General features: G+C 31.8%; 1 protein-coding gene across 1 annotated transcript in view; it reads left to right on the top strand.

The window, feature by feature from the left end:
* Positions 1-21,786, top strand: part of LOC142318039 (cyclin-dependent kinase-like 2) — a 168,724-nt gene that overhangs the window by 132,081 nt on the left and 14,857 nt on the right. The gene's annotated exons all lie outside the window — the stretch shown is intronic.

Below are 21,786 nucleotides of genomic sequence, written 5' to 3'. Positions count from 1 at the left end.
AATTGCAACAAAAAAAAATCAAAAAAGTAATTTTGCTGTCAACAGAACTTGAACACACGACCACACCAACAGTGAAAAAAAAATTGGCCTGCAACTTTTGTTAAATTATGGCTGGAGTTTGGAAATCCAGAATCTTCTTTGGTGTATTGAGTGACATTACTTACTGGTTTAGTCAGTATGAATGCATGAGAGATTTTAATATGTGAGACTAGAGACCTCAGATTTGTGCGGTTTGTGATGTTTGAAGTGTATATGAGTATATACAATAATATTTTAAGATGTATGAACTTTTAAAGCTCCTTGTTGTGGTATTAAAGCTTCTTGTTTGCGGTATTGGAAATTGGAGGCATGAAAACTTCAAACGATCACTCAAATCACGATCACTTGATCACTCTGTATGCTAGTGCAGTTGACTAAAAAGAAGAAAGACACTAAAAAATATATTAAAAAAACTTTCTAAAACCACTCTTATATTAAATGCACTAAAAAGTAGAAAAAAAATTTTAAACCCCATTCTTAAATTAAATGCACTAAAAGGTAAAAAATAATTTTAGGATAATATTTCTGATTGGATTTGACAAGCTTTGATAAGTAAGATTAAGTGAGTCATAGCTTCAAATTAAAAATTTGATGTTTTTGCCATTTTTTCATGTGCATGATGAATGGCCTAAAGAGTGGGAAGCAAAGATTTGTACTTTGACATTTTTTAGGCCATTCATCATGCATATGAAAAAATTGGCAAAAACATCAAATTTTTAATTTGAAACTATGACTTTCTCTTACATATTACCATCAAAGCTTGTTGTCTATTCCATTCTGAAATACCATCCTAAAATTATTTTTGACCTTTTAGTGCGTTTAATTTAAGAGTGGTTTTAAATTTTTTTTACATAATTTTTATTTATTACTTTTTAGTGCATTTATTATAAGAGTTGTTTTAAAAAGTTTTTTTTAATATATTTTTTATTACCATTAGGTTCAACTTATATGGGCTGTTTGAGGAAATTGTTAAGCGTATAATACTTAATATAGAGATGCTTTATGTATGACTATTTGGTACAACTGCCTTAAAATAATTGCCCTTACAGTTTATAATGAAAAATCTTGAAATATAATAAAATAATGGAAATGGTCAAAATGTTGTTATATGAAACAAACTTCTAAACTGATCATTGTCTTGTAGCCATTACTTCTATAACTATAGGATTAGTAGATTTTTATGTTTTATACACCTGATATTTTACATAACCTTCAAATATTACTGTAACATTTAACTTTTGGTCTAAATCTAATTTTACCACGTAGTACTTTTATGTATTACTGTGTATGTAGAATACACATTCTATCATTAAAAAGTAACAACATTAAAAATACAATATTTGCAATGAGTTAAATATTGTATTTACCTCATTGCAAAAGTAAATGGTGCTATTTAAGGATAAATTTTATAGTTTAATAGAAAAGAAAAAACACTGAATCCAGAAACACTTTGTTTTTCAGTACACATATGAAAAAATGTTTACCCAATTTAAGTAAGTCCATATAACTGAACATAATTTACAATATAAAGAAATTGAACAAATTTATGAAGAAATTATATAAGAAATGTCACAGTTGTAAGAAAAGAATTGTAATTTTGCAATATTTTCTTTTATATCAATAAATAAATAATAAAAGGCAGTTCTTTTTTAGAGTTTTTTTTGTGAAAAAGCTTAATTAGATTACCGAAATAAATTAAAACCTTTTCTGAATGAACTCTTATTAGGATAGAAGTAACTGTTGTCTGCCTTTATCCTTTAAGGGTCCCTGAATTTCACTCATGCTCTTTTATTATTTGGATTAAACCCAAAATATTTAAAGAACATTACTCAACCAATTTTCTTTTCGTCTATCATCAAATTTCTAGGCAATCTTCCAAGTTCTGCTGACTTCCTCATATATTTGATCTCCTCAATATGGATCACCGATCCTAATTGCATTCCTCTTACTTAACTTTCCTGAATGTTTGGTAAGCATACCTGTAGAAATAATTGCATCATCATCATCATCATCTATAAATGTAAAATTTGGCTCCATTTGAAAATAGAAAACAGTATTCCAAGTGATGTAGTATAATCTTTAACTTAGCACTAGAAAAATTCCACTTCATACTAAAAAAAGAAGAAATTTAAGAAGATTTTAATCTCTTTAGTTATGAAGCGTTTAACAAAGTGATACTGAATCACAAGTAATTTTATTAATTAGGTAAAAAAAAATAAATTAAAATATTTATTATATAAATCTTTATTTATTATATAAAATATTTATTATACATTTCTTATATAAAAATAAATCTTCTTGTAAAAATTATAAATCTATCTTTATAAAAATTTGAATAAATAATTTAATAATCAGCTGTAAATGTTCTACTAAAAATCCACATAAAGTAATAGTCTGATTTGATTTGATCTGATACAGTCTCTTCCTCAGATATATATATATATATATATATTTTATATACATACATATTTAAGTCAGATAATGATCCTATCAGAACACAAATTTATAGAAAAAAGGCTGCTGTATGTCTTTAACATTATTGTGCATATGTGTAATTAGTTCATGACGTTAATATTATGACAGATTAAACTGAATGCCAAATCAGATGAAAAGATCCAACTAATTGGCCTCTGCAGCCTCTTATATAAATTACCTTGATCATTACTTTTTGGGTCACATAAAAGAATGTTTTACAAAAAAAGATGTTAATTCAAGAAAGGATTATTCTGCTAAATTTTAAGCACATTTAAATATATTAAAATCTGTGGCATTACTAATAAAGCTACCTTGTTCTAAGTCATACTGATTTTTTAAAAAATTGAAAGAACTTTGTTTAAATATTAGTAATGATGATTTTGGTTATATTAAAGATCATAAACTTTAATTTTCTGTGTTATTTCTTATAATTGGTTTTCAATAAAACAGAATTAATGCTTACTAAAATGTACTTTATATTTAAACAACACATGAATAACAATTTGAACTGTTGTTTGATACATGTAAGGAAATCATTATGCATCGCAGGCAATAAGAAATATGAAAAAAATATAAAACAAATTGAGCAATTTTTTAAAGATTTTATGACTGTTCTTTCCGTATATTTATGTATGAAATAATAATTAATTGTAAGCAAGGGGTATTATGATGGTTTTTATTTTAAAACAAACCATCATAATTACAAACAAAGAAATGAAATAAGTAGTGAAACCCATCATAACCAAAAGAAAATTATGTTTTTTTATAAAGTAGAGAAGACAATAGATATGTGAATAGTATATATGATGGGAAGATGAAGAGTTCTGTAGAAGCTTATACATCTTAAAAGGCAAAGAATAACCTTATTTGACTGTAACTCATGTTATGTAGAATCAAAATGCATAAATTTTCTAATGGTATTAAAACCTGGGATAAAATAACTATATGGTAAAGCTTGTTTTAATTGAAAAATGTCTCTATTCAAGAAAGAAATTATTTTCCCTCCTCAATGATTGATAGTTGTAAACTTACAGTAAACATTGACTAAGTTTATAGTCAAATTATTCACAGCAGCAAATTTTATTGAAAAAATATTAGTCTGTAATATATATATGGAGAAACAAGCTAACTTCATTAGCTCAACTGGAGAATGAAGTGTTTCTGGACCGAAATTTAGATGAAATTTTCTTTTTATAATTTGCTCTTAGTTACTTGAATTATTTTGTTAATTTTTATGTTTTAGGAAATATGTGAAGAATGATTTTTTTTAAGAATAAAGAAATAGAAGAAAAAATGTTATTTAGAAAAAATCGCATCATAATTTTTAAATATAATAGTTATAATATTAAAGCATTGTTTCACATATCTGTTTTGAAATTCTATTTCAAGATCTAAAACCTAAAATTACCAAATATTACAGTTTTTTCCATGTTCATTAATAATATTACAAACAAAGTAATTTATCTACAAATTACAAAAATTACATTTTTAATCTTTATGTTTGTTCAATAAAGATGTATACAAGAAATAATTTGAATATTAATCATATTTTTATTTACAAAATGATTTGATCAATAGAAGATAATCTGACATTATTCTGTGAACTGATTCTCACTATCCAACAGAAGCAATAAAACACACAGTACATATACATATTTTTTTTAAATATTTATCATGTTTAGACTGAACCAGCAATGAGGAATTATTACTTAACCATTAAAAAAGTAATAATTTTTTAGTAATTTTATTCATGGCAAATGATTTTTTTTTAAATAAAGAATTTTCCAGACTTATTTTATAAACCATAATTATCCCTGAGATATGTATTATTAATTTTAAAATAACAAATAAACAAAAACTAAAAAAATAGTTGGAGATGAAATTTCAATAAAAATGTCTTAATTATTCTAACTACAATATTTTTTTAAATTAAATATTTCATCTTAATCATCCTTGAGTTATAAATTAGAAAAGTAATCTTTTATAGTGATTGTTTTCCAAACTAACAAATTTATAATTTTTTTAGTTTTCTGTCTATAAGCATAAACTTAAGATGGATTGTTACAAAAATTTAAAATTTTGATAGAACAGTTGCAATTATATTCATGTTGTGCATGAGTAAGGAAGTTGTTCTAATATTGACTACATGTAATAATTCTCATAGATATATTAAATAATAAATCGATAAATGTAAAAGCTGGTTACATGATGAAATCAAAGTTAACTTTTTTGACAAATTGTGAACCTTCCTGAACATCTAATGAAATAAGTGATTCTAAATGATAATTACAACTGTACATTTAGAATCTATTATTGTAAATTAATACAGCACTGAGCTGAAGCAATTTACAGCGTAACATGTTTTAAACCAAAATTTGTTCTTTTATACTATTTGCTTCATCTTTCTCATGTCTGTGACATATGTACATAATGTGAGATACAAAAGATACTAGTCAAAGTTATGTTTTCTGAAAGAATTGGTGTTAATTACTAGAAAGTCCCTGTAGTGAACAGATTGAAGGTGTCAGGTGTACAGCTGAATATATATTTACAGTTTTATGGGCTTGGCATGCCAGTGTGCAAGTACATGTTAGCTCAGAGAAGTAAGCAACTTAAAGCTTTAGTAGGTCTCCCTTGGGATACTTGTTAACTTGAAAGTGGTTGTGTCAGTTTCAAAAGCAACTTAAAATCCTATCATATTACCTACATTCTTTTTGGTTATAGTACTTAATACACATAAATTAATCAACATTCATACAATAATTGTTATCCAGGCACTACAGCCTAGTGTGAGCTATGGCCTCCTCCACGATTTGCCTCCAGTTTTCTCTGTTTTTTTCCACTTCTTACCCTTATCACTGGCAGATCCCTTGTTACATCTTGGAGCCAGTGCGTTCTTGGCCTGCTTCTCCTTCTAGTTCTGTCCTACTCCTCCATGTATTATCCTTCATTGCAGTCTCTGTTCTGTCATTCTGTCCATGTGGCTCAGCTAACCAATTCTTCTTGACTTTATTAACCTTACTATATTTTGCAGTATTCCTTTTATTTCCTCAAGCCATCTTATCTCCCATTTTCCTTCTTCAAAAACAGGTCCATTTATTCTTATTATTATTTTCCATTCGAACACCTTCAAAACCTTAATGTATCCCATGCTTAAGGTCCATGCTTCTCATCCATAGGATTGATCAAATTAACATTTTTTTAGATTTTCATTTTGGTAATTTGTGCGATAATTTTAGATCTTATTAACTTAACACTGGCAAAGTACGCATGGTTGCCAAGCATAATTCTTCTTTTAATTCCATAGGCACTTTATTGTTATTCCTAGGTATGTGAAATTTCTGTCATTTTTTAAGGTGTATATCTCATTCTTAATTTTATTTTCTGTCGTCCTGCTGCTGTACTGTTCATCTTCAGATATTTGGTTTTTCCTTTGTTTATTTCCAGTCCAACCTTTTTAGTCTCCAGTATTTGTAAAAATATCTTCTACAAGGCTCTTTCATTTCTTGCTACCAGGACAACATCATCCGCATATGCTTGTAGTTGTTCCATTCTGTTTTATGATATTTCCTCTCGTATCAATGTTCTTCACTACCTGTTGAGTTCCAGGTTAAAGAGCAAGCCAAGAGCACATTTCCCTGCCTGACTCCTCTGCTATGTGAAACTCTCTACTCATTCTTACATCGCTCAATACCACATGTACACTACTGGGCATGGTTGTTCTTACCAGCTTCACTAACTTATTGGGAATACTGTAACTCTCTAGAACATTAAATACTTTAACTTTACTCAGCCTGTCAAAGGCTCATCTAAAGTCAACCAATAACAAATGTACACTTATGTCATGTTCATAAAACTTCTCCATGGTTTGGCATATTGCAAATATTTGAACTATGGTACTTCTACCAGGCCTAAACCCACACTGATATTCTTCAATTTTTTCCTCCACCAAATTGCTTGATCTATTTGTTAGGACTCTGGAGAAGACTTTGTAGGTTACATCTAAAAAAGCAATCCCTTGGTAATTTCTGCAGGTCAACTTGTCACCTTTCTTGTCTACAGAGCATACCAATCTTTTCCTCCAGTCTCTTGGCATTTTCTTTTCTCTCCAAATCATCAGAATCAGTATGCATGTCCACTCTGCCAGTTCCTCTCCTCCATATTTTTACATTTCCACTGTCATTGAATCCTCACCAGCTGCCTTCCCGTTTTTCAGTCTCTTCACCACCTCATTAACCTCTCCGAAGTTAGACTCTGGCACTTCTTCAGTTGTATGGTACTCTGGTATCCAATCTTCTACTTTCGAGGTATTTTTATTTTGGAAATATAGCTCTTCAAAGTGTTTGGTCCATCTTTTCATCATTTTCCTTTTTTCTGATAGTCTGTTTCCCTTCTTATACTTACATTTCCAATCATATCAGGATGTATGCAGTATTCATTACTTTAATAGCTTTGTCGAACCTTCTTGATTCGTTTGCTCTATCTCCATACTTTCTAGCTTACTTGGCATGTACTCTAACGTTTTCCTTTCTGTCACTTTATTAGCTGCCCTCCTAGCCTCTTTATATTTCTCATTACGCTGTCTTATTTCCCTCTGGATCATTGCCATTCTAAGTTGATTATTTTTTAACACCATCTCTCTACATTCTTCATTGAACCATTTCCCATTCCTACCCACTCTTCTCTCTCTAATGGTCTCCTCTGCTGCTTCCAACACTGCCTGTTACATGGCATATCACATCCTGACCACATCTTGTGGTCTCTCCATTCACTTCTGGGCACCTTCAAGATTCCCTTTCAGGGCATTCCGATACTCTTCTCTCCTTCTCTCATTCATCAGGCATCTATGTCCCATCTGAGTTTTGTTTGTGTCGATCCTCTAACAGTCATTGACATCTTTTGTAATATTTCAGTTCTGACCATAAAATGGTTAGTCACAGTTGGGAGCCTTGTGCTGTTGTAACATTTTCTATGAAGCTTGCTTTTGGCAGCAGCATATAATCAATTTGATTGACTCTGTTAGTTCCTAGCATTTTCCAGATACCCAGCCAGATTTTACTATGTTCAAACAATGAGCTGGCAATAACAAAGCTTGCTCCTCTGCCAACTTTGCAAACATTCTTCCATTCTCATTACTTTCTTCGTGGAATTCCTGCTACTTCTGCTAGAAAAGGCTCCTATTTTGCATTAAAATCTATCAACAGCAGCATATCATATTTTGGGATACCACAACACACCCTGGCCAGATTTTCATAGAAGGTTCCTTTTTCCTTTTCTGCCGCTTCTTCTGTTGGCACATAGGCTGAAATCATAGTTATATTTCTGAATCCCCCTTTAATCTGTACTTTATATATTTACTCATAATCTAGCTCAAAAGCCAACAGACTTCTTCTTACTTTCACATTTACCATGAAACCTGTTCCATAACTTCCAAATATTTCTTTATTCCCATTGTAATACAGGTTATAATCCTTTTAATCCACTTTAAAATTCTTCTCCATTTGACCTCTAGTAGTGCTATTACATCAACATTGTACTTCATTTCATCACCTCTCTTCATTTTCACTGCTTTCAATATTGTTGTTTACACATCCTGTTTGCAATATTTAGAGTATGTTTCCATTTCTGATCTCGTTTGTTTTTGACTTGTCCATTTTCGTTATCCATAATTCCAATCCTACTTCTTCCCACTCTCAGGGCTTTTGGCCATCTTCACTGGTTTTTGTCCATCTTGGGTATTTTATTTCCCCAGTACCTTCCAGCCAAAGTTAGCAAGCATGCTCCATCACCAGAGGCAGCTTCTGAAAGCTGATCCAACAACAGCCATGAGACATAGAATAATTAGGTAATACAGATATTTAACTGTTCATTATAAGTTTTATAACTTTAATGCTTTGATGTTAGTAACTTGTAAAATATTTTTTAATCTAAGTTTAATACTGTAGTTTTTATGATTAAAACAAAAAAACTTTAAACAAAATGAGATAAAAGCATACTACTGCTACAGTATTTAATTCTGTGCAGATGTCAATTCAAAATTTGAAACAAAAGTAATATAATATAATAAACATGATTCTTCATTAGTATTACAAGATGTATTATTTTTTAGAGACCTAATAATTGAATATACCTCTTTCTTTTTTACTAATAAAGCATATTAGAATCATTTAGGAAACCATCACTAAGAATTTGAATCTTTGTTGCACATCATTCGTTTAGTTTATATAAGTTAATCGATGCTGTTTAAAAATACTTATTAAATGAGTTGCTAATTTTCTTATTATCTGATAGTAAATATTTATAACAAATCCACTACTTTTGACTGTTTAGTAGTCTTTAGCCCTTTGTACCTCAATCACTAATATTTTTTCGCAAAGTGGCTTCTGATTATTTCCACCAAATATACTTTTCTCTTGACAAGTCTGCCAAATAACCAATTTCCCATACCTTAAGTTCAGTAAGCCTTTGCAAATCCAATAATGTTTTGAGCAGTTTCTATTTTTAAACTGTTGCTTTCAAACCAACAAGCTGTACAGTAGATACATGTAAATGAGTATAAAAATTTATTATATTTCAAATTATGATCATTTTCTTTGCTCATATCTGACATTTTGCAAACTCATTTTTAATTCTGCTAGAGTGCTAGCATACAACTTCTGAAATTTTGTTATTTTATTACAGATCATCAATTTGCTATCATTTACTGTAAACATTATGATTTGGTACCCCTGATGTGATTGATATTATCTTTATAAATCTCGCTTTCAGTTAAATCATTTTAAATATAATTGTTATTATAGATTCCTTTGTTACTTTGGTATAATAATGAACCATAATTTGAAAGTTGTGCATGCTTAGAGTATCATACAATTTTGTATTATTTTGTGTATTTACAAATATACACATTGAAATTCCCTAAAACTATTTTATTTTTTCATGAGCCTATTTAAAAGTGCAAAAGGTGTACAGCAAATCTTTTCTAGTGTCAATTTGGGGAATGCCAAAGCTCTAATCCTGTAATACGTTTTCCTTTTCCTAAATGAATTCCAGTAAGTTCAATGAGCAGTTCTGAAATACATAATCAATGTACTTTTCTTCTGTATTATTTTTAATACAAATTAGCATGTTTTAATATTTGCATGAATTCTGAAAATAATAAACTAAATAATAACTTTTGATTTATTTTTTCCAATGTGAGCCCACCTGTAATGAAAACTACAATGCTGAATAAAGTTACATTTAAAAATATATCAATTAAATCCCATTTATTTGAAATATTTTGGATAATCTTATTCAGTGCTGTATGTTTTTCTGATTACTTTGGTAAAATATTTTTTTGATTCTTGCCTGTATAAGCTTCGAACTATTGTCTCAAATTTACTTCTCCTAATCAATTCCTTTGACTGTCTATTGCAGTTTACTAATATTGTTTTCATCATTTTTTGCTGTTTAACCTAAACCATTTTTGTTATCAGACACTTCATTAAAAAAAAAGTTTACATAATATGTTTACCAGATTAGTTTATCTAGTGATCTTAAAGCATGTATACCATTTAAGCTAATGTAGAGCATAATATATTTTTAACTCATTAGGATTGAATTACATGTAACAATATTGCCATTATAGATGAAAATGGAACATCAAAGGTAGGAAATCATTGAAAGGGAAGGGTGTCCAGAACACCATAATGATAGAATCTTAGATGCTTGTTACAAAAATTATTTTGCTCATAATGCATATCTACATACAAATACAAATTAAAAACAAATGCAACCAATTAATATAGCGGTTATCCACTAAATTCAAGATCAGTTTTGGTCATAAATTCAGTTCACAACTCTAGTTAATCATCTGCAATGACTGACTAAAAGTCTGACGTTAAGAACATTTATTTTGTTAAAACTCATTTTATGATCACACCTTTTTTATGATCTCCATTGAGTACTTTGCTCGATATTTTTGCTTTGCTTCTGAACAAATTTTATATTGTCATTGAAATAGATTTTAAAATTTAATTACACTTTCACCTAATTCCTAATAAAAAAGTCATTCTGCACAAGCAGAGATTTCAGTGGAGATTTTGAAAAAGTAAAAGCAGTATGAGAAAAAATTAAGATTAATTTCATGAAAAAGTTTTAACAATCCTGCGCTAGGGTTTAATTTGTTGAAATATTTAGAAGATTTAATAATAACATAATCTTTCATTATTTACTAAGATGAATTTATCTATCGATTAAAGTTTTAATAATAGTCTTGAAGTAATAGCATCATTTAATTTTTAGCCTCAAACCTCCATCAGACTTTCAGTTTCTAAATTTAACTTAAATAAATCAATTATTGTTCCTTGAGCTACTAAGAATACAGCTTTAATATTATAATCACATGCGTCTGCAATCATAAATAAAAAAAGTTGATTGATGTAGATACAGGACTAAAAAAATGCAAAAATCACTAAAAAAAGTCAACAAAAATGTCTCTAATAACTAATTTTGCTAAATGGAAATAAACTAAAATTAGAGATAAAAAGATGATATTGTAAGTATAAAATAAATCCAAGTAATAAATATTATTAAATCCAAGTAATGTACTTTTTATGAAAATACACATATTTTTATAAAATTTTAATACATGATTGTAGAATTTTAGTTTTGGATGAAATTTCAGGCTGTATTACATGCTAACCCTAGCAAACTGAGATACTGGATCAGACATCCTAAATGACCAACTTGAGCTGGGGTGCTGATGCCCAACTCATATAAGGGTATTTAACTCTTATCATTAAAAAGCGAATTACAAATGCATGTAAACTAATATATATATAATCTTTAAATTAGCAATATCTTACAATGTGCTTGTTTTTAAAGCTTGTTTATTATGTATATTTAAAATATCTGCTGTAATTATAATATTAAAATAATGTGTATGTTATAACTTGTGTAGGATAAACTCATAGTATCTCAGAATTTCATCATCATCTAAAGTTAATTTTAGTCAAAAACAATCAGTAACATTCTTTAACATATATACAACTTATCTTTAGTGAACTAATATTTTTTTATAGCAATATTAGTCTTTTTGCGCAAAAATAGAATTTTAAATACCCTTCATAAATCAAATAAAATTGCTTTTGGCATGGCTTTTTTTAAAGAGACTTATGTAGTTTTATTTAAAGTAATGTTTTCATTAAAAATTCAAGATATCTTATTAGGTCATTAATTATTGCACGAGTATTTTTAGTCAAAGATGTATTATGTATGCTAAAATTATTTATCTTATACCGAGTGCACATAATTCAAATCAGCAATAAAGTTCTGTATGGAAATAGTTATACAGGTAGGTTATACTTGTCTACAATTTTGTTCATCTTGAAGTGAAAAAAAAAATATTATGAAAAATAATGCTTATAATTTAAAAGCAGGTGTATTTTTCTTAAACATATTTTGTGTCTTAGAAACTTATATCTTATTAATATTTATAAAGTGTTCATGTTGAAAAAAAACTTTTATAAATTTTAGCAGTCACTAAATTCCAAAAAGATGTTTGTATTTAAATTCTATATTTATTAATTTTTTTATTTTAAAATTATGACATTTCATCAATTAATTTTATTACATATACTATTTTATTATAATAAAAATTCTATGATATTTGTGTGAGATATCTTTTATCAGTTTAAATACTGATAGTATTAAAATTGTCAATTCAAAATATTTATGAACAAAATAAACCTAGACAATAATGTTGCAATAAACTATGAATACTACTAATGAAATACTGTTACCCCTGTTGCTACATTTTTATTATAAATTACAGTAGCATAGTAAATGTGTACTTTAACAGTACTTTGCAGTTGTTTACCTAATAACTACTCACTCACTGTTTTTACACCATTATTGCACACAAAAGATTCTTTTCAATAATACATTTTTTCTTTACTTTTATTTTATACTTAATTTAATTACTTTAAAAATGTTAACATTTCAGTTCAAAAGATAGACTAAAAAAACTAACAGAAGTGATAGAAATGACTATCTGTCAAACAAATAAAGCACCGTGTAACTCATGATTTTTTTTTTACAGTAAGTTTAAACTACTTAACATACATTTACGGCTGACCAAATGATCCATATTATTTGTGGTCATCTTGTCATTATGAACCAGAAACATGTCACTTCAAAATTCCTTTAATAGTTCATTATGATCCTTGTGTATGAAAAAGAATTGAAAAAAGTCAGTGAATGGATAAAACATTACAAAAATCTAATTTCATTAAAATAAGAAAAAACCTCAGATTAAAAACAGATGAACTAGATTTTTTATTAATAGATTACACACCAAAATTGGATCACACATCAAAGGATATCTTACAAAACACAAATTAAAACCTAAATATCATTACTAGAACTATTTTTAAAATATATTATAATCGCAAAACATAGTGAATGTAAACTATTGTAATCTCCTTTCGAAAGATGGATATTTTTATGGTTATACATTTATATGCTTAAACTCGGTTAATTTGGTAGTTATGGGTTATAAATTATGATAGGTGGTCATGATTGGAAGAGGCCATATGAAGACATTAAAGACAGTGATGGCTGTATAAATACTGTTGGAAATGTCTGCCGAGGCATTTGCATCAGGGGCATCCTGACGGGAGGAATTGCAGCAACACATCATTCAATTTTGCTCTGCAATTCGAGAATGGTAAGCCTTATGACGATAAGTTTTGTAAGCAGCATCCTTAAGATATCTCCACAAGAAAAAGTCAGGAGGGGATAAATCAGGAGACCAAGGGGGCCACAACCCCTTCGAAATGAATTGTCCGTGAAAACACTGATCCAAGAAAGTCATAATGTTGTTGGCTGTATGAACTGCAGTATTGTCCTGTTGAAACCATGTGTTCTCTTGCCAGTCTGCAGAAATAGTCTTTACAAATTGTTACACCATATGTATGCAGCATTCACGGTTCACTGTGCCATGAAAGAATGTCATGAAGATTCGTCTATGTGACATTGCACACCAAAAATCAACATTTTGTCGAGCAGGGGAGGCTCATGCAGCTGATGTGGATTTTCCGTACACCAAATGCATGAATTCTGTGCATTCACATATCCATCAAGGTGGAACCATGCCTCACCAGACCAAAACCAATCATCAAGTTCTTCCCCATCTAGCATTACAGATAATATGAACCACTGACAGAAAGCTACATGTTTTCCAGTATCTGCAGATAGCAACTCATGAACAACACTAATTCTATATGGATACATCTTTAAACACTTGCGTAATGCCATGTGGACACTACCAACAGAGAGACCAGACTGACTAGATAGGCGTCACATAGACTTCTAGGGACTAACAGAATATGCAACTTGCACGTCAATCAAATTTTCTGGTGTTAGCATTTTCAGTCTACTTTTGACTGCATCTGCCACATTTCCTGTCTCTTGTCATACAGTCGTTTAATGGAGAATTTGTTTGGTGCATCTACACCTTACTTTTATGTGAAGGCATTCTGGGTCTGGGCATAACTGACACATGTAATTTATTGGGAGATAATGAATATTCTCTGCTGCATTATGTAACCCATTTTACTTCAATTTCCCTGAATTGAACCTGCAACAAAAGAAGGAAACATTCTTCCATAAGTTGCATCCATAAGTTGTGTATTATTTCTACATTTCAAAGTAACAATACAGAAGCTAATGTAGGAATATCAATATATAAACAATTAGATAACATACCTGTGAAGTTTACAGAAATTATTTCTGAAATTATTAAAAAAAACATACTGCATATTTATTTATATAAATAACAAGGTATTTATATTAATAAAAAATTAGAATAATCAGATCACATGAACCATATTAAAAATAACATGAAAATAGATTTTTTGTATTAAAAAAAAATTATCATTTTTTAGGAGTTCATGTTCTACAAGCCTAATTCTAATTTTAGATAACTGGGGAATTACAGCTTGGAGAGGGACTTACAAACTGTACTGAAATCTTTGTGTCACTTAGATGGCAGTAGTGGAGGCTACTTTGCGTAAGAGTTGATGATTCTCTACTGAAGAGTCTTTTGGGATATGGATAATTTTATGTTTATGCATTTATATGCTTATACTTGGTTAATTTGATAGTTGAGGGTTGTAAATTATGATAGTTGGTTATGGTTGGAAGAGGCCATATGAAGCCAGTAGTAGGTTGTATAAATACACTGATGGAAATGTCTGCCAAGGCATTTGCATCGGGGGCATCCTGACAGAGGCTAAACTGATACATTACATTATCTGTTACATGATCTGTTACATTATCAAGTTTAGAGAGTCTAAAAGACAACCTCCAGTAAAGCCCATCAGTTCTTGGAACAGAGGGGATAGTGTGGTGACCAGGATTGTCACAAATTAGTTTATTTAGATAAAAATGATGATTCTATTATTCAAAGTGTAAATGTAATCCATTTGTACCTCATTCTTATAACATTAGAAGAAATTATCAAGTAGGTAATAGATGTTTGAAATTAATTAAATTATTCTCACAAACCCTAGCTATTTAATACATATGATTTATAATAACAATCCAGAGCACTTGAAGAGAGTAGACCAATCTTCTACATAAAAAATTGAAACTTGTACTTAAATTGTAATTAAGGTTAAAACAGGTCAATTTAGAAGATAAAACAATAATTTATCTATCTCAGTATCAATAACATGCATTACCTCCTAATTTCAAAAAAATTAATCAAATATAGCATTTTATGTCCTCATGTGGTGATATATGGATTTATACATCTATATATCCTAATGTATTTCCATACGTGCAGTCATATATAAATATATACAATTATTCTTTTTTCTCTTTTAGTCATAATCAAAGCCAAGTCACTGTGTTAAATCTTACATATAAACAAATAGTAAAAGTTGTGTTTAAGATTCCTTATTTTAATTTTTATTTGAAGAAATTTTACCGCCTAATTTATGGCTCACATCCATGCATAAGTCATTACACATATTTAAGTAATTATTTCTTCACTGCAGGAAGATGATAAAAGCAAGTACTAATTATTATACTATTATATTTTCTCCTTTTTTCATTCATTATTTTATTATGTTTACTTTTTTAGATCTGTTCTGTATTTAGTATGTAATAATATATTTCTGTATTTTGATTTATTAGAATAAAATTTGCTTATTACCTTGTTTTTTAATACCCAGCACATTGAAACTCATCCTAATTCTTGTAAATATTGTAGTTACATGCTTATTCACATACTATTTATTTAAACATTTTTATTACATGAATATTTAAATACTATTAAATATTAAATTCTGTTTAAAAAGGTAAGTATTTTATATTAAATTGCAGTCAATATCTCTTTGAATTAAAATTATTGTTTACCTTTTGAGGCAGTTTCCTAGATTTCATCATTCTTAATGTTAAATGTGCATGTAATCAGTCATTAACTAATACAAGAACTAGAGCTGTAAGAGATGCATGAATTATAAATTACAAACTATATTTGTAAATGCTTAGTGAAGATTCAATTTGCTATTAGTTGCAGGTTAATCAGTTTACATTTTCTTGATTGAGTAGAAATATTAATATTGTGTGAGTATTTTTATGAATAGAAATAAAAATTGATTTTCTTAACAAAATATAATCTAATGAAAAAAAATATTTTTCAAATAGCATATAGAGATAATTATGTAGACCAAATTGCAATGATTACTTTTATCTAAAAACAAGAAAAAAATTGAATACCTCATATTCTATAAATAATGGACATTTTTTCCTAACCTAATAGTTATTTTTACAGCATTTCTGACTAAAACAAATTGAATCAAATCACAATTCTAAAATGTCTACTTGTTATATTTTTGTAAGACAACAATGAAAAGGATTATTTAAAAAAGGTATATGAGCTGTTGGATATTATATCTGGTACACAATAAATATGTTATTCTTATGTCTTTGTTCATTACATAGGTGTAACTAAACTTTTTTCTACTTGAATAAGTAATTGAATAATTAATAATAATAATCCCTGAAGTAAGTCCATCTCCACGTCCGGATCAGTAACATCTACGATCCACGTCCGGGGGGGGGGGAGGTTCAACGGCTGTGTACTTGTCTCAGACTTATACGAAACTCCAAGCCGTCTAACGGAGCTATGGTCAAAGTCGATGCTGGATGATGTGGTCATGGGAGTATAGATCACTGTAGTGTTTCTTCTTGAGACTGAACTACCCTGCGTGTTTGCCGTGCGCGGAGACCTGTGTCGCTGGAAATGGGGATCCTGGCGCTTGAGTGAAACCTCACCGTTGATTTGGAAATCTAAATATCCACGGTTGATGTAGCAATACCGCACTTTGGCCCCTGCTTTGGCTAAACATGAGGCCGGTTTGCTAACCACTGCCGGTCAATTGGATCGTTTACGAGTGAACCTTCCGCTTACGGAGGGCACGGGTAAACAGGTGAGAGCCCGAGTTACCTTGACAGGACTAGTTTCCTGTTTGGGGGTGGATTGGGATCTATATCTCTCTGGTAGCCCTGGCGTCCGGATGGGCGTCCCAAATGTGTGGCTCCGTGGTGGGTGGGGAGATTATTAATTATTCTGTAACACTCTTAAGGAATCTAAAACTTTAAACCCTTGACAACCCCCGGACAACCTTGAGGGCAAACGCCCTCGTTTTGAAGTCTCTCCTCCTTCGACGTCATAATCGAAGAAGAAGGAAAGTGTAGATGTACGACATGCGCTGATAGTTCCATCAACAGAAATTCCTAGATCGAAATACCTTGTTATTAAAAGCGGCGATGGATTGGAAAACGGTTTTTCAAACATTAGTCCCCTTGTCATAGCTAAGGAACTCGCGACGAAAGCTGGTGGACCAGTTAAGGAAGCCAAAAAGACGCAGGTTGGATTATTCATTGAAACGCTGAACGACGTACAATCAGCGAAATTATTAGAAATGAAACAATTGGCGAACATTGATGTTACTGTGGAAGCTCACGGCACACTCAACTACTCCAAAGGAGTAGTAGTCTGTCGTGACTTATTTAATTGTAGTGAAGAGAAGATTGTTAGTGAAATGGCATCGCATGTAGGCGATTGAATATGAGGAGGGATGGTGAAGTGCTACCCTCTTCTTCTCACATGTTCTTACTTTTAATAAGCCATCGTTGCCTGAAAGAGTCAGGGCCGGAATCCATCGGTTGGATGTGCGCGCCTACATCCCACCGCTGATGAAATGTCTCAAATGCCAACGTTTTGGTCATATCTCCGACGGACGCAATCGTGAAGAGATTTGTGCGTGTGGCCAAGCAATCCATGAAGGTGAACTCTGTAAGGAAATCCCTTTATGTGTGAATTGCGGACAACATTAAGCAAGATCTAGGAATTGTCCTGCTTTAAAGAAAGAAATCGCTGTACGAGAGACTAAAGTTCTCAGAAAACTTAGTAATCTTGAAGCGAAGAAAATAGTTAACGCACAGACGCCGGGGAAAAAATCCTTTGCGCAAACAGCTGCGCCTAGCACGAATACATCTTCACCACAAATAATTGAAAGCTTATTCAAGCAATTGACACCAGTTCTAACTACGATTTTAGACAGATATATAGGCAGAAAGGAAATTTGCTACAGTTGAACCAGTGTCGTCGACTAGTTGTCAGCAGTCAAACGTCATCACCAAGTCAAATAAATCATTGACGTCTCAAACACGAGGGATTACTGAGGAGATTGAACGTAGCGGTAAGAAGCAATCCAAAGCTAAAATAATACAAGGACATCGAGTTTATCGAAAATCAAATGTCCTCCGGAACCTTTAGATCTCCCACAAGGGGATAAGCCACCAAAAGGACAGAGGCCGCAGAAGAACAGTACCTCTGTTGTAGTCTGTTTTAGAGAAAATGGAAACGACACAAGGCGTGAGTGACTGCGGTTCTGTGGGGTCACTAACTGACTCAGGTTGTACTACAACTACAAAAAGAAGAAAGGATGGCCAAAGAGTAAGCCACGCTTATAAAGTAAATGGAGAATATAATACAATGGAATATTAACGGTTGTGTCTCACACCTACCTGAGCTTAAACTACTTATAAATGAGCACAACCCTGCATGCGTGTGTCTTCAAGAAACACACTTTAAGCCAGAACATGATTTCCATCTACTTGGATATGATGTAATACGTGAAGATGTTGTATTTGATCGACGAGCAAGCGGTGGTGTTGCCACTCATGTACGTTCGCATCTGTCTTTTCGACGAATACAACTAAATAGTACGTTACAAGCTGTCGCTGTACGTTTATCATCTCCAGTTGACGTCTCCGTCTATAACATGTATCTGTCGAATGGCAACTGGAACATTGATGATTTGCTAAACTTATATGTCCAACTCCCTGGACCGATAATTCTGGTAGGGGATTTCAATGCGCATAACCCACTTTGGGGTTCACAACGATTGGAACGCAGAGGACGTAACGTCGAAGAATTTATATCGAACACCGAGCTAATCCTGTTAAACAAAGGTACAGGAACATTTTTCAACATACGAAACGTGAAACTTCAACGATAGATTTGTCATTTTGCAGTCCAGTATTGTCGCTTTCCTTAGATTGGAACGTTGACCAACGCCTTCATGGAAGTAACCACTTTCCGATTATAATTACAACAAATATACGGCAGAAGGCACCAAAGTTTATTCAGCGGTGGTGTCTTAAACGTGCCGATTGGACTGGCTATACAGACAACGTCGTTATGGCAAGTTATACTGGAAACATCAATGAAGATATAACAGAGGCAACGCGGACAATTTTAAATTCAGCAGAGGAAAACATTCCTAATACCACTGCAACTTCGACGAAACCCAGTGTACCGCGGTGGGGAGTCGAAGTAAATATAGTAATTAATAAGAAAAGGAAAGCTTTCAATCTATTCAAGAAACGTCCTACCCTAAAGAATCTAATATTTTTTTTTTTAAATATCTGGCCTACGCCAGACGCACCATATTGTCTGCGAAAAAAGCATCCTGGGAGACATATGTATCCTCCATCGATAGTAACACATCTGCTACGCAAGTATGGAAGAAGGTTAAAGCCATAGCTGGCCGGTCCAATAGCCGTTCATTAAACGTGCTCAAACAAGCCGGTGTCGTCATAATCGATCAACAGGCTATAGTTGAATTGTTGGCCGATCAGTTCGAAACAGTGAGTAGCAATGAAAATCATCACATCGATTTCATTTGCATCTCAAAAGAGAAAGTATCATTAAACTTTGTAACGGACAACGACCTTTTTTATAACGTATCGTTTTCATACGTCGAATTGAATCATGTTCTACAAAACTCCAGTGATACTTTACCTGGATATGATGTCCCATATGCATTCGTCAAAAAACTTAACGACGATAATAAAGCGTGGATATTACACTAACTTAATAGAATATGGACCTCGGCCTCATATCCACAAATGTGGAAAGAAGCAGTGATCATACCGCTTTTGAAACAAGGAAAAGATCCTTTAGACATTAAGAGTTACAGACCAATATCTCTAGCATAGTGTATCGGCAAACTCTTAGACAAAATGATAAATGCTCGTTTAGTATGGTTATTAGAAAGGAAGCAACTTCTTTCACCGTATCAAACCGGATATTGACAGCGTCGTTCTACGACTGATAACATAATACCTCTTGAGAACGCTATACAGAATGCTTTTATTAACAAGAAGCACTTCGTGGGCGTGTTTTTCGACCTTAAAAAAGCGTTTGATATGACGTGAAGGTACGGAATTTTAAAACAAATGTATGAGAAGGGACTACGTGGAAATCTCCCCATGATTGTCGCCAGCTACTTATCTCGGCGAACTATAAAAGTACGCGTTGGCAACACCTATTCCACAAGTAGGATTCCATTTCTACAAAATGGAATTCCGCAGGAATCACCCGTTAGCGGCACCCTTTTTACCATTGCTGTCAATAGGGTTCTACTAGCAATACCACTAGGAATTGGTAAATGTATGCATGTCGACGACCTGGCGATTTTTTATGCCAGCGCGGAAACTGCAATGGTCCACTACACGTTACAACGAGCAAGAGATAATATTGTTGATACGGCAGAAAGGTCTGGCTTCAAGTTTTCAACCGAAAAGTCATGCGCCGTACATTTCTGTCGCTTTAGAGTACACCCTAGTCCACGACTTACAATCAAGGGTGTTGGAGTTCCATATAAAGAAGAAGTTAAGTTTTTAGGACTAATCTTTGATAAAGGTCTTACATGGCGTTCTCATGTACTACGATTAGCAGCTAAATGCAAACGAACGTTAAACATAATCAAATGCATGTCGAATATCAATTGGGGATGGGATCGAGAGGTTCTTCTACGTCTGTATACTTCATTGATACAATGAAGAATCAACTACAGCTGTGTTGTTTATTGCTCGGCTCGAAAGATCTGTCTAAAAACATTGGACGTCGTACAAACGCCGGAATTCAATGTGCGACTGGAGCGTTTCGCACCAGTCCATCGACAGTCTTGTATGTGAATCAGGATTGTCTCCACTACGTTTTCAAAGAGACATCCTGTTACTGCGCTATGCGGTTAATGTCATGTCTTCACCGCACTATGTAAATACGCCAGAGTTCATTGGGCATCCTCTCCAAGAAGCTTACAACCGGCGTCATACCTATATCAGGCCGGCCGAATCAGAGCTCGAGAATTGATGGACAAGTACAACATTGTGCTTCCAAGAGTTGTTGAAGCCAATTTTTTATTTAAATCCACAGCAGATAATTTAGGATCAAGTTTACTTTTTCTAACTAATAACCAGTAGTAGTTGGAGTACTTTTTTCTTTTATGACTACATTTGCCTTTCCTTTGAAGTGAAAAGGAACCGTTTTCTTTAAATTGTTTTAAAATAGCACTACTATCCTTAGTCCAACACCACACTCAGAAGCTATTTGTCATTGTGTCATACTGGTATGTTCAGAAGGAGAAACAATCTTCGAATACTTTTTTGGAGTTTTATGTTCATTATTACATATATAAGACACACAGAACAAAAGATTTGGTTTTTTAATAAACAATGAAATAAACTTTCACAAAACACTATTTAGACATGAAAATTACTGAATACCCAAAGAACAATAACCTCACATTACACAGACAACGTAAAGAATGGGTGTGGTCAAGAATACAGCTACAACAAAGAAATAAACAAAAGATTTCCTGTTGAGATTAATTTGCAAGCTACTGGCTATTCCTTGCCATATTTTCA

Source organism: Lycorma delicatula, chromosome 1 (assembly GCF_047948215.1).
Source record: "Lycorma delicatula isolate Av1 chromosome 1, ASM4794821v1, whole genome shotgun sequence".
Classification (NCBI taxonomy): domain Eukaryota; kingdom Metazoa; phylum Arthropoda; class Insecta; order Hemiptera; family Fulgoridae; genus Lycorma; species Lycorma delicatula.
This window is presented reverse-complemented; position numbering and strand designations above follow the sequence as displayed.